This window comes from Aotus nancymaae, unplaced genomic scaffold, assembly GCF_030222135.1.
Source record: "Aotus nancymaae isolate 86718 unplaced genomic scaffold, 86718_ANA_hifiasm-v0.15.2.pri h1tg000041l, whole genome shotgun sequence".
In the NCBI taxonomy this organism is placed as follows: domain Eukaryota; kingdom Metazoa; phylum Chordata; class Mammalia; order Primates; family Aotidae; genus Aotus; species Aotus nancymaae.
The window spans coordinates 4,293,052-4,306,406 of record NW_026988455.1 but is presented as its reverse complement, the minus strand read 5'-3'; the positions used below and the strand labels follow the sequence as shown (position 1 = coordinate 4,306,406).

Genomic DNA, 13,355 nt, shown 5'->3' with positions numbered 1-13,355 from the left:
CCTTTTTGCTAAAAGTGTGGTTTTGCCTTCCCACCCTCTTGGTCAGTTTCTTCCTCAAACACACTTCAGTTTGCCTAGAACCACTTGAAATGTTGACGCCAAAAATGGACTCCAAGTGCCAGTTGTGATATAATTCACTTGACACTTACCCCACCATGTAGTAGAGAGGAAGTCATGGCTTAAAGATGAAAAACTTGTTTTAAATTTTTGAAGATAACGTCAGCTATGCTGTTTCTCTAGCACCTCTCACCACCAGTGTTTGTGATATCATTGTTTGTGAAAGTGGACTTTTAAACTGTTTAGGAATAATTTTAGTTCCATTTGAAGTTGATTGTTAAATATCCAGGAAAATCAAAGATACTACAAAAATAATTAAAGGAGCATTAGAAGTATTTTAGGTATTTTTCTGCGGCATGTCAGATCTGAGATAAGGCTGCCCTCTAGCGGTTAGTTGACCATGGAAGGCTAAACCTGTAATGGTGCCAGTGAATTTCCCATCAGGCTAGTGGGAAGGTCAAAGGTTAAAGTTTTTTCTCAATTGGAATGAGACATTCTACATCAGATTCAAAAATTTAACTCGTTGTTTTTTATGGTTATCAGAAATGTAACTTTAAAGGAGATACTGAATTTTAAAAGTTGGCTTGCCAGGATGTAAGGGAAAAAAATTTTTAAGATAGGTTAAAGCTGATTTATTTGCTGTTTGGCTCCATATTAAATTTAAGTGAAATTTGGTTTGTGAGTAAACAATTATTATGACCTTTATAGTAATCCTTGTATTTTTTAACTTTCATCCTCCATTCTATTTCCCAACCCTTGAATATTTTTTTAAAAGAGGTCATCATTTGATGAGCTAAATTCAGTATTTCCCCTTTTTAAATCTAGAGCTTTTCTTTTTAAGAAATGATAAACATTTAGAAGAAAGGTAAACTACAGTAACTGATTGGGGGGCATTAAAAGAATTTTAAACATGGATGAAAAAACTATTAACCCCTTGGTTTCTGAAGATTTTTGGTTAGATCATTTGGTTCACTTAAGTATATACAGTTTGCCTAAAAAAATAAGAGTGTATGTCAAAAAATCTGCATGAGGTAGAGACAAGCATTTGTTTGCATAATTTTTAAGATAAATAAATAATACAAGTGGATTGTGGATTTGTATTCTGGTATTACAACAAGTATGCAACAATCATAAAACAATCCGATTTCTGTTGGAATCCGAGGAATAAATATAAATCTTCCTATTTGCTTAAATAATATTTGTTCCTGATGCTACACAGAGGTATAAGTATGCACATTTTTATGAATTTTGCGTTGCTCAGGAAGTCAAAGCTGATCTGAGGTAGAATAACCAGGGTAATAATAATGACAAATAATCACCAGGGTTGTAAAGGATAACAGTGCTTACCTGCTCCCATTAGAAAGGTGAAATTGCATCATTTCGTGAAACACAAAGAAGAAAAAAAAAAAGCAAGGAAAACCTGCTGTTTAAACCTTCCTATCATAGAAATAAGGTGGTGGTTCAGACGTCAGGACTTGTGGTTAGGTTTCAGATCAGTTACTGAAGCCAACCGTTTCACAAACTGCGCCACCCAGAAGTGTGATTCCTTCACCACATGAGAAGTATTCTTTTTCACAGAATGTTATTTTCATTTTTCAGTTGTTGAGGTTTTTTCTTTTTATTTATCTCACTTCAAATCTTCTGTAGAATACTGGGTGAAAATAAGTAAATACATTTGTTTCAGCAAATACTTAAGTGCCTATTATGTGCTAAGTAATTCAGGTACCACCTTTGCACTTTTGTAGTAGAGCTGAGACACCTTCCTCCCAATCAAGTGTCTTCAGCCGTGAATCAGCGTCTAAAAAATGCACTGAGAAGCTGGCAGCCCTACTTAGAGAAGACTGCTTTAGGACTGTTGGACTTATAGGTTTGCAGTTGCCGTAAGCTACATGCCATTTAAAACAACGGAGATTTTTGTGACATGCCAAACAGGGCAATGAAATGTTAATGTAACTGTATAAAGTCAAACCCTGTGCTTACAAATGAACATGATTTGCTTCCACCTAAGCCATAAGTTAGCTCTAAAATCCTGCCTGAAACAGTGGTTCTGAAACTGTAAAGTACAACCCATACTCCAGAGAGTCTTTTTTTTTTTTTTTTAAGAGTCTCGCTCTGTCACCCAGGCTGGACAGTGGACAGTGCAGTGGCGCAATTTTGGCTCACTGTGACCTCTACCTGCCAGGTTAAAGTGATTCTCCTGCCTCAGCTTCCTGAGTAGTCAGGACTACAGGTGTGTGCCACCAGGCCCGGCTAATTTTTTGCATTTTTAGTAGAGACAGGGTTTCACTGTGTTAGCCAGGATGGTCTTGATCTCCTGACCTTGTGATCCACTCGCCTTGGCCTCTCCTAGTGCTGGGAGTACAGGCGTGAGATCCCTGGGTGTCACCCAGAGTTTGATTCTGTCAGTCTGGAGTGAGGCCCACGAAGGTGTATATTTACACAGCATCTCAGATGTTTTCTGAGGCAGCTGGTCCTTAGGCCTCACTTTGTGAAGCTCTGTCCTAGCCTGTCAGAGCTGGGGTAGGCAGCAGAGTCCTCTACTCCTTTAGTGGGTCCCAAATGTCATTGATCTTCACAGTCATCTGGGAAGCATTTAAAAAATAAAGGCTGTTCTCCAGTAACACCTGCACAGATTCTGCTTACAAAGGTCTAGGGGGAGACCAGGGAATCTTCATTTGTAAAAACTCCTCTGGTGAGGGTAAGGCGGGTTTGTGAACCACTGCTTGGGGCTCTTTCCTCTTCCTCATGAGGAAAGGGAATCTCAGAAAGGTAAATGGTATTAAGGTAGGCATTCACTTCGCTTTGGTTCAGTTCTTCAGGGTGGAAGAGGTGCCAGATGTGAGCAGTTTCTGCTATTGTTATTAACCCACTTGAAATACTTTTCTGGTAACTTTGGCCTTGCGATCAACCAGCATGCAGAAGAAAGTGGGCAGACTGTTACCCCAAATCTCTTACCCCAAGCGGCCCAAACAGGAGAGGACCCTGAGGCTGTTTTGGTGCTGGAGGTGGCTATGAAACTTGCCAAATACTCTCTTTCGGCATAAAGCTTTGGAAGCTCCAGCCTCTGCTTGTGGCATAGACACAATGCCCTGTAGCCTTCAGTGTGTGCCTGGGCCGGGTCTTGCCAATACTGTGACCACTTAGCAGAGGCAAGCTGGGGGTTCTGTTGCTGGAGTCAAGGCCAACTCCGTGGAAACAGTGAAGTCTTTTCAAGGTTGCTTTAGTCAGCAGCAAAGTAAAGCTTTCAGTGCCCTGAAGCCGATCAGTGCCTCGTGTTTAGCACATGGACTTTCTCAGGACTGAGCATCTGGCATGTATTTGCCAGCGTCCAGGCTCTGGAGGTGACGTCCAAACAAGGGAGACCAAATGCTGCCTTCTTGCAGCTTAGGTTCTAGTCTGGTGGAATAGATCAAAGTAGACTTGCTCTGGCTGCTGTGAAGAAGGCCCACCAGACCCCTTCCACACTGCGACATCAGCCCCCTTTTTCTTTTGAAAGTGCTGGTGTAGTATTGCATTGTTGTGGCAGATGTGACACTGGTGGCCGAGGGGACAGCAGTGATCATGTCAGACATAGACTCTGGTCTCTGCGAGTGTACATTCTGGTGGGGGAGGTAGATAATACTTAGGTAAACATATCAATAAACTAGATAAATACAGATAATGACAACTGCTAGGCTACTGTAGAAACAGTGTAATGGTTTAGAAATGCTTACGGCCTCATGGGTCAACATCAGGGAACTGAATCAAAAAATGTTTCCAGCTGATGGTGAATATTTTGCAATAGACCCAGAAGGGAGCTTACAGGTCATCTGCTCCCAACCTGGTCCACATATTAATCTATCTACAGAGTTTTTTAAAGATATACAAGCCTAGTATTTCAGATTTCTGACTTTATTGGTCCAAGGTGTAGGGCTCAAGTATTGCTACATCTTTGAAGATGCTCAGATAATTCTGGTTGAGAAACCTCTGAAGTCCAATACCCTCCCTTTATATGTGAGTCACGCTGTCTGCAGTGTAGCCAAACAATGTTGAGTAGTGGAAACCCCCTTATGCAGGGTGGGAGGAAGATGAAGACATGGGTTCTTGTCCCAGATCTGCGATGCAATAATTGTCAGGTTAATCCTCACTTGTTCACTTTCCCCATTTTTAAAGCTAAAGGGTTGGACTCGATAGCCACCAAGATCTTGTCCAGCTCTTCCGTTCTATGAAAGGGTTTCTGTTAAGACAGAAACATGCTCTAGTTTCTTGTTTGAGACTTGGAAGAAGCAAACAAAAGCCTCCTACTTTTCTTATTCCCTGTCTCTATCCTTAATTGCTATAGGTGCTTCGATCAGCTAATCAGTTCGTTTTGGAAGTGAAAATTTAAGGTAGAAAGAGGTAATTACTTTATGCTGACTGTTTAAATAAATTTCAGTAGAAGCAAATTTTAATTAATATTAATAATAAATATGCCCAGACTTAGTTCTAGTAAATTACAGTCATACCTTATTTATTAAATTCTAGCCCAAAGCTTTTTCCGTGTTTGATGGTTGATTTAAAACCGAGGGGCGAGGGCAGTTGTTTAAAAATGGAAACCCTGGAATAGCTGTAACCATTGCATACCACAGTAATTTTATTCTTTACCAAATATTCCAGGCCAGGAACCCAAAGAAATTGAGTCTCTCCCAATGTATGGTCTGCAGTTTATTAGCAAGCAGAAACAGTGTATATCTTGTGATGCCATCTTATTTTATTAAAAAAAAATCAGAACTAAACTCCAACATGAAATATATCATTTAATTTCCTCATTTGAGACCTGGCATCTCTAAGAACTTGATTTTCATTGAAACATTTATTCAAAAAGACAGCAGTTCATTATAAACCAGCATGGTGAGCACCTTAAGTTTATTTCCTTGTGTGGAATTTCCCAGTGGTGTTTGATAATATTCAGCAGTTTCAGAAGCGATAAAGGAGTTCGAAAAGAAAATCTGATGGGAGCTGGTAAGTGAAATTAGAGCCATATCTTTTTCAATAGAGATCTTTAAAGATTTGCACATTGCCCATTTTCTGTCTGTATTTAAGGAACAGTGCATAAATTGTATTCACAGCCACATGTTTGCTTTAGACACAAGATTATGAAAAATCATCTTTCTCTAACTTAAGTTGCATCCGTAATAGCAAGCAACTTTTGAAAGTATTGTTGAACAAAACAATTGGTTTAATAGAAATCCATCTCAAAAGCAATGTTTCTACCACAAGCAAAATCTTGTAAAACAGAAGTGTTTTGTTTCCACCATTGCAGAGAAACAAAGTTGTTTAAGATGAGTTAAGATGTCTCAGAGTTTTGGCAGTCTTTGTAAGCCCCCTGCTGCTGTTGCGTTCAGAATCCCTTTTGAAGTGGCTTGGAAGTTGCTATGCAATTTCAGTGGCTGCTTAGGGGAAATATTGGCTAAACTATTCATTTTGACTGTTAAGATGGATTGAGCGTTTTCAGAATGTTTTCATTTGCTAGAAATGTGTTTTGCACTCGGGCTCCTCTTGTTGAAGTAGGAAGGTTGGTTACCAGCCATCTGATGATGCCTCAGGCTGTTTACAGAAAATGTGGGTGCTGTAGTTATATTTGAGCACAGCCCTCCCCCAACAAAGATAGTGTGGTAATCAGCAGGAATGTGAAAACATGTATTTAAGGATTGATGCTTGTAAAAGAGGTACTGTAAAGAAACATGGTCGTTCAGATGTAAGAAATGACTGACAGCTCTCCTTGTAGGCATGCTAGTAACAATAAAGTCTAGAAGTTCAACATCAAAGCGATCACAGCTTACTCCACCAGTGACTTGCACATCAAAGAGGGAGCACAAGACAAAGGAAGTACACCGAGGTATTTTTCTGCCTCATAGCCAGATCCTCAGGGGGAGCTCCCAGAGCTCCTTTCATGAATGCATAGTGATTTTTGCAGATCAGCGTCTTCATTTCGTAAATGACCGGGAATATAAAAGCAGGGCAAATGAACGCCTTAATTGCCCCCATCACTTCAAGTTTGGGTAGGAAAGATTCAGCACAGCAGCGATTGGTCTCTCTGGTTTCCTTGAGTAGTGAATTCTATCCCTGTGTGGGCAACTCTGACTTCACCTAATATAGTACAGGGAATTATTCACAAAATAAGAGAGAACACAGTGGATACATTTCAAGTTGGTCATTTGGAATTATGCTTGAGAACATAAAGCTGGACCTAAGTTAGTGCAGTATGCCTCTTTTTTCTTTCCTCCTGATTGCCTAATTTTTTGAGATTAACCTTGTGGGTGGATTTCTGCTGAATCAGGTGTGCATTACTTAACAGGTGTGTGTGATAATGAAATTTAGACCTGTTAAACAAGTTCGAAATTAATCATCAGACCTGTGCCTCAGTTCTCCAACTCAAATCATGTGCATCCAAAATGGCAAAAGTAGAACAGGAAGAAGAGTCTGGGTTTGACTTTTTTTCCCTCTCTTGATAGTAAATTGAAAATGAAATTAACCATGCAAGTATTATGAGAGGTTTGAAATAATGTGCTTTTTTTTTTCGCTTGCCTTTGAAATTTAAAGTTTTTTCATAGTTCATCTTTAGTAATTTACTCATTTTTTAAATGCTATTGAAAAATAGTAATGCTCTGTGTAGTCATTAATAAATACAAAGCAGGTTTCACAAGGCTCTAGGGAGACCTAATAACACAACTGTGTTACTAATTGATGCTATACTGAGCTAACAAAAGTAGTGCTTTGGTAAACAGAAGTTAGAAAGCAAGAAGTTAAAGAACTATAGGGGATTATGTAGACATCAAGGGTTGGAAATTATAATAAGGCCTCTTTAGGGGAGCATTAATTTGCATGTAGCTGAATTAGGACAACCAATTATTTTTGAGGACACTACTAAGAGCTTGTCCAAAATACCCACAAAGTGAAAGGTTTGGGAGAATTGGGAGCTAAGTGAGATGGAGAGGGGACTGAGCATGTCATATTTCCTGTAACTCATGGTAGTCGAATAGTTTTATCAGTAGCGTGTTAGAATAGCTAGCTTTCTTTGTTAGAAAATGCTGACGAAATCAAGAGTACTGTAATTTCTTTGTTCTACATACTCAATTTATGTTGAACTATCACAGTGGAATTTTTTTTAAGTAGGAAGGGCAGGAGAATGGAGACAGAAATAAACCTTTTAAATCTTCTTTACGTGAACCCCACAAGGACATAAGCATTTAGCAGATTAGAGCGTGTTTGGACTTATAGATACGGTCCTCTACGGTAGTGGTCTTCAGTGGGTGATCCTGGGACCCCCTGCTGGTCCCGAAGGCCCTCTCAGGAGCTCCAAGAGATAAAATTAAAAAATAAAATAGTTCCATAACAATCCAAGGCATTATTTGCCCTTTTTACTTCAGTGACCATTTGTATTAATGGTGCAGAGCATAGGTGGGTAAAACTCCCGGCACCTTAACAGGAAGCAGGGCAGTAACGCCAACCTGTACTAGCAGTCATGGTATTCTTCATTACAGCGCAGTTACTGTTTAAAAAAACATTGCCAGTTTCATTTAGGAATGTCCTTGACGAAGCAGAAAAAAATTATTAACTTTATTCAATTTTGACTCTTGAGTCCACACCCTTTTAACGTTCTTTATGGCAAAATTGGAAGTAGGCGTAAAGCGCTTGTGCTCCGTACCTAAGTACCACGTTTGTCTCCAGGGATAAGTAGCTGTGTCATTGTTTGAGTTAAGAGCTGAACTAGCTGTTTTTTGAATGGAATGCCACTTAATAGAATAACAGACTATAATTATTCAGATTTGGGTATGTTTCATATATTATTTTCTCAAAAGTGAACTGTGAGTCTGTTTTGTCAAGAAAAACCATTCACAGTGTTTACTGCCCATAAATTCAGGCATAAATCAGAATTTTGGAAAACTTGTAGCCAACCCCATGAATTTGACAGCTTCCCAATACTTAAAAACTTTTCTGATAATATGGGTAGTGATATGAATCAACATAATTCCTTAATATAACCACATCTAATAATGAAATGTGTCAACATCTGGAAAGATATACACAACTCAGTGAACCAGTAGTGTCCAAGTGACCCATGCATGATATTATAAAAATACACATAGGTAAATGATCCACTCAAAGCGCAAACCGTACTTAAGTATTTTAATTTAACAGAGTACAAAAAGTCACTGATAAGGATTCAGTTTCCATATTCGAACTATTCTTTAAGGAACTACCACTTGTTGAGTTTTGGTGTAGTACCACAGAATAATATCCAGAATTATCTGCAAAGGCTATTATAATACTTCTCCTTTTTCTAGCTACATATATTTGTGAGGCCAGATTTTCTTCACATACATCAGCCTTGAGAACATAGCACGACAGATTGAATGCAGAAGCAGCTACGAGAATCTACTTGTCTTCTTTTAATAGCCAGATATAAAAAGATTTGCAAAAGTATAAAATAATGGTCTTCTTCATGCTAACTTTTTTGTCTTATAAAATATACTTATTTTCATATGTTAATATGCAATGTGTTTATTACTATTAATTTAAGATGAATTACAAGTAAGTGGTTTAAATGTTCCCAGGTTTTAACTTCTAATATGGTAATGATTGGTATATAACCCACAAAAACAAAAGCTGTTTTCTGGATTTTTTTGTTTTGTTTGTTTGTTTGTTTGTGTTTTGGAAACAGAGTCTTGCTCTTACACCCAGTCTGGAGTGCAGTGGCATTATCTTCGCTTGTTGCAACCTCCACCTCCCAGGTTCATGCGATTCTCCTGCTCCCTAGTAGCTGGGATTACAGGCACATACCACCACACCCAGCTAATTTTTGTAATTCAAGTGGAGACAGGGTTTCATTTTGTTGACCAGGCTGGTCTCGAACTGCTGACCTCAGGTGATCCGCCTGCCTAGGTCTCCCAAAAGTGCTGGGATTACAGGCATGAGCCACCACACCTGTCCTCTTTGCAGTTTTTAGGAGCATAAAAGTATACAGAGACAGAAAAGTTTGAGAACTCTTGCTCTATAGTTTAGGAGACACAGTCAGAAAATTGTATGACAAAGCACAAAGACACTGCTTTCTGTGAACTGCCTAGCTCTTTGCTGAAGGTTGTAGCCCTAGGTAAGGCTAGCATTAGACAAACGGAGTTATATTTTCAAAGTGCATGTTTTCAAAGCACAAGGTAACAATAGAAGGGGCTTTAAACTCAGGCAGATTTATTAGATGAGCCATAAATTATACTAAACAAAGAGCTTTCAAACATGAATTCAAGAGCAAATATTTTAATCCTCATTTTCTTTGTAATGTCTTCATCCTTAATCACAGTGGAAGACCAGAATCTTTGCTGATATTCTATTTTCAGAGATTTTGTTGTTTTCTTTATTAGTATAGCGAAGATCTGGGCATAAAATTTGCAGTTTACGCAGGCTTACATTTTATCTTTAATCATCTGCAACCTGTGCTTGCAAAAATAGTACTAGTAAATGACGGCTGTTTTTCTTTTTTTGTTTGGGCTTGGGTGGAGGAAAAAGTTTCTATACAAATAGTACCACTTCCAGAGCTATCTCAGCTCCTGAAAGACAAAAGTGAAACTTTTGTCACACGTGTGGGCACTTTGGAGAATTTTATTACTGTGTGTAGAGATGAAAAGCCCTTGCAGGCCCTGCCACCATGCAAGTGATGGGCACCTTAACACATACATCATTCTCCCTCCCTCAGACCTTCTCCACTGGAGAAGAGTTCTGCCCAGATGGCTGTCAGCACCTGAGTGTGACAAGGAGGCTAAGCCCTCAACTAACAGATACACTTGGCAGAATCAGTTCCATTATACTAATTAAATATGTGAAAGCCCAACCTTCCCTGAAATTTCTTGTGAAAAATAACATGCAGTTTGAAAGCAGTGCCCCTAAATACTTGTCCCTAATTTTATAATCACTTTGTTGGCATCTGACATATAGACATTCACATTGCCCTTTGTGGCTGGGCCATCTGCCTCTTTGTTATTATCAAATAGGGGGCATGCAGGTCTTGCATTCCATTTGGTTTCCTATCAAAAGGCTGTCAGTTGAGTGGGAGCAAATGTGTTTTGGCACATTCTGCATTTCCAGGGTCTTGCTTATGACTCTTATCACTAAGAAAGAAGTTGGTGCCCGTAGAGCCAAATCAGTCTCAGAGTATTGGGATGTCTTGCTCCCGGCGTCATTTTATTGGCCAGTTAAAAGGATAGGCTGAAACCCACTCACTGTATAAACAGAGGTTGTGAAATGGCCCACAGCCACCCTGCCCATGAGAAAAAGCACCTCCTCTCTTTGTGGATCTGCCCAAAATTAGAAGGGCTGAGGAGAATGAGATGGCCCACTTTCAGAACAACTCACAATGGTGATGTGGGGGAAGGATGAGAGTGAAAGGGAAGGACAGCAAAGCTAGCCTTCCTCTATTCTTGGAGAGGATGTTAGGAAGGTGAGGAAACCCTGGCTGTTTAAAGGGTGAGAGAAATAACTACGTGCCCACTCATGGTAAAAAAGAAAACAAAACTTCTGACTTTCCAATTTGGGAAATAAAAGTGCAACATAATTGTTCTTGTTGAAATAAAATGGCTCATGTTTAGGCATTGTATTTTATTAAATTTTTAGCATTTTCTGGCTAACGGGACTTTAAACAATAGATTTTATATGCTAAGTTTTGCATTATTCACTGGTTTTGGACCAGGCATGGAAAACTATTTAAAAAAAAAACCAAAGGGACTTTTTTTCTTGATCTGAGAGTACGGACTGTGAAAATTCATCAGGCTTACATTTATTATTTCTGTCTGTTTCTATTTGCATATTGCAGTTCAATAAAAAGCTTACCAAAGGGCAGAGGATTCTAGTAAATTTTTTTTGTGAATAATATATTCTCAGTACTGAACATATTCTTTAGACTCGACTTTGGAGTTTTTCCACTCTGTCATTTACCAAACATTTTGTTTATTCTCAGTTCCTTCATACCACCGCCTCACAAAAGGAAATTTAATCTACGACCTTACAGCAGGGAGACTAAAGGCATTTATACTTCAAGTACGTGTACAAAGGCATAACTCTGTATCATGAAGGCCCAGTATCAACCTTTACGGATTCTTTTCTTGCTTTATTATCATTGGCTTTCGAATGACCTGCTAGGCAAGTGGGGAGGAAAAAGTGAATCAGAAGATTTGGTGACGTTGCTATTGGAATAGGAAGGTCTTCTAAGACCTCATGCTTTCTGTGCACTTTCTAGCTCTTTGCCGAAGGTTCTGGCCCTAGGTAATTCTGGATTAGACAAATGGAGTTACGTTTTCAAAGGTCATCATCTCCTCTCTCAGGGCTCTCAGTGGCCTTCTGGTTTAGCTGAGGGCAGAGTTGCCTTCTCACCACATAAAAATCGAGTACATCTCCCCAGACCTCCTCTTCTTCTCCTGCCCCCGACTCAGTGTTTTGATCTTGTGTCCCATTCTCTCCTGGCTCTTCTGGGTGACACAAGATACATAAATAAGAAAGACTATCAGAAAGTTGGCATAGGCATAAGAGCAAGCATGGATCTGGAAATTTTTCCAAATAGAAGGCTTAAGTCCCAGAAATGCCACGTATTAGCAGAAGGATCTTGGGCAAGTCTTGTAACCCCCCTAGACCCAGTTTTATCATCTATGAAGCAAAGATGATAATAACATCTACCTCATAAGGGTGTTTGGAAAGGAGGAAGTAACACATGGAAGGTACTTAATGTAGTGTCTCACATGTGACAGGCATTTAGCATACGGTAGGCACTGAAGAAGTGTTAACATCCTCATCCTCTCACCCTCTTGTACACATGGTGAATGGTACACAGCATATATTCAAATTGAAGTTAGGGTAATGATTTCATCCAGCCTCAGCTAGCACATACTGCATTTTAACAGGGGCCTTGGCCAGCGCCCAAGCGTATGAGTTATGTGGTCTGGTCAGATGGGGGCTGATGGAAGGAGAACTTGCACGATATTTCTCATCATATAACATAAGAGGCTTCTAATTCTGCATTATCCAAGCCCTGCTATTTGTAACCAGTAATACATGTTCTAAGCCTATCATTTAGAAAGCGCTTCCTCTGTGCCAAGCACCATGAAATGGATTACCACATTTAATACTTACATTAGCCTTTCATCCCCCTTTTTACAGAGGAGGAAGCTGAGACTCAGAGACGCAGAGCAACCTGTCTAGGATCACAGTGCTAACACATAGCTGCAGTTGGGGCTGAATCTGCCAGACTCCCAGGGCTGTGCTAACCCCGCTCTGTTCTGACCCAACAGCCCCAGCACCACCGGAGTCTCAGAAACACACATTCTTCCAGCTTCTGAGATTAGGAGATATGCAAATTGAGGTTAGGGGTTCTTTACGAACACTTCAGTAGAATGGGAGTAGACAAAATACACATAGAAACGGATGGAGCGTCTGATGTGTGCCAGGCACTATAAAAACTGCAGGAACCAGAGAGATGAAAAGATGTGGTCCCTGCCTTAAGGAGCTCACAGGCCAGGGAGGGCCCAAGGTGAAAATAAAATCATGACACAGTATAGATGCCAAATTAGAGGAATGCAGGAGATGATACGAGCACAGAGGAGGAGCACAAAGCACACTGTTAGGAACAGCTTTTTGTAAGAGGTGAAGGCTTAGCTGAGCTTTGAAGCAAAGGAAGGTGATGGCCAACAAACGGTAGAGCTTGTGACAATCCTTGAAAGCTAGACAGCGATCAAGGCAAGTGGGGGACTGCAGGAGATGAGGCATGTGGAGGAGACCCGTGGGGTCTGGATTATCACACGTTCTCACCCTCATTCTATGGGAGTTGTTCTTTCTACTGAAGATGCTGGGAGGCCACGGAGGGAGGTCGCCAGATATTTTTAAGGCACATGAAGAAACACAAGGAACAATCAGATATCCTCAGTATCTTCCTTTCCCTTCATTATTTCTGGGGGAAAACTGCTTTTTGGATGCGGCAAAGGACCCTTCTGTGGTATGATTTGGGTTTCTGTGCGGACGCTCTGCCTTTTGTATGCTGTTGAGAGATGTATGAAAGGCATCCGCCACGAGTCTCCTTCCATGGATTTCGGCACTTTGCTTGTTGTAAATTGATTCAGGGACTTCATTATGATGTCGCTAAGATGAATGGGGCAGTAGTGTTTTGGCTTATCGCTGCCAGAAGGAGGGAAAGCAAGTTTTGTGGTGCCGCAGTTCAATCACGCTGCTTACAGAAGTGGGGCCACGAAAGGCTGGAGGAGTGTGCCTTTGATACTAGAAACGCTGCAGCCCTGTTGCTGCTA

The 13,355-nt window shown here is 40.2% G+C and overlaps 1 protein-coding gene across 2 annotated transcripts in view; it reads left to right on the top strand.

Annotated features, from left to right (window-relative positions):
- Nucleotides 1-13,355, top strand: part of RORA (RAR related orphan receptor A) — a 234,833-nt gene that overhangs the window by 137,544 nt on the left and 83,934 nt on the right. The window lies entirely within an intron of this gene.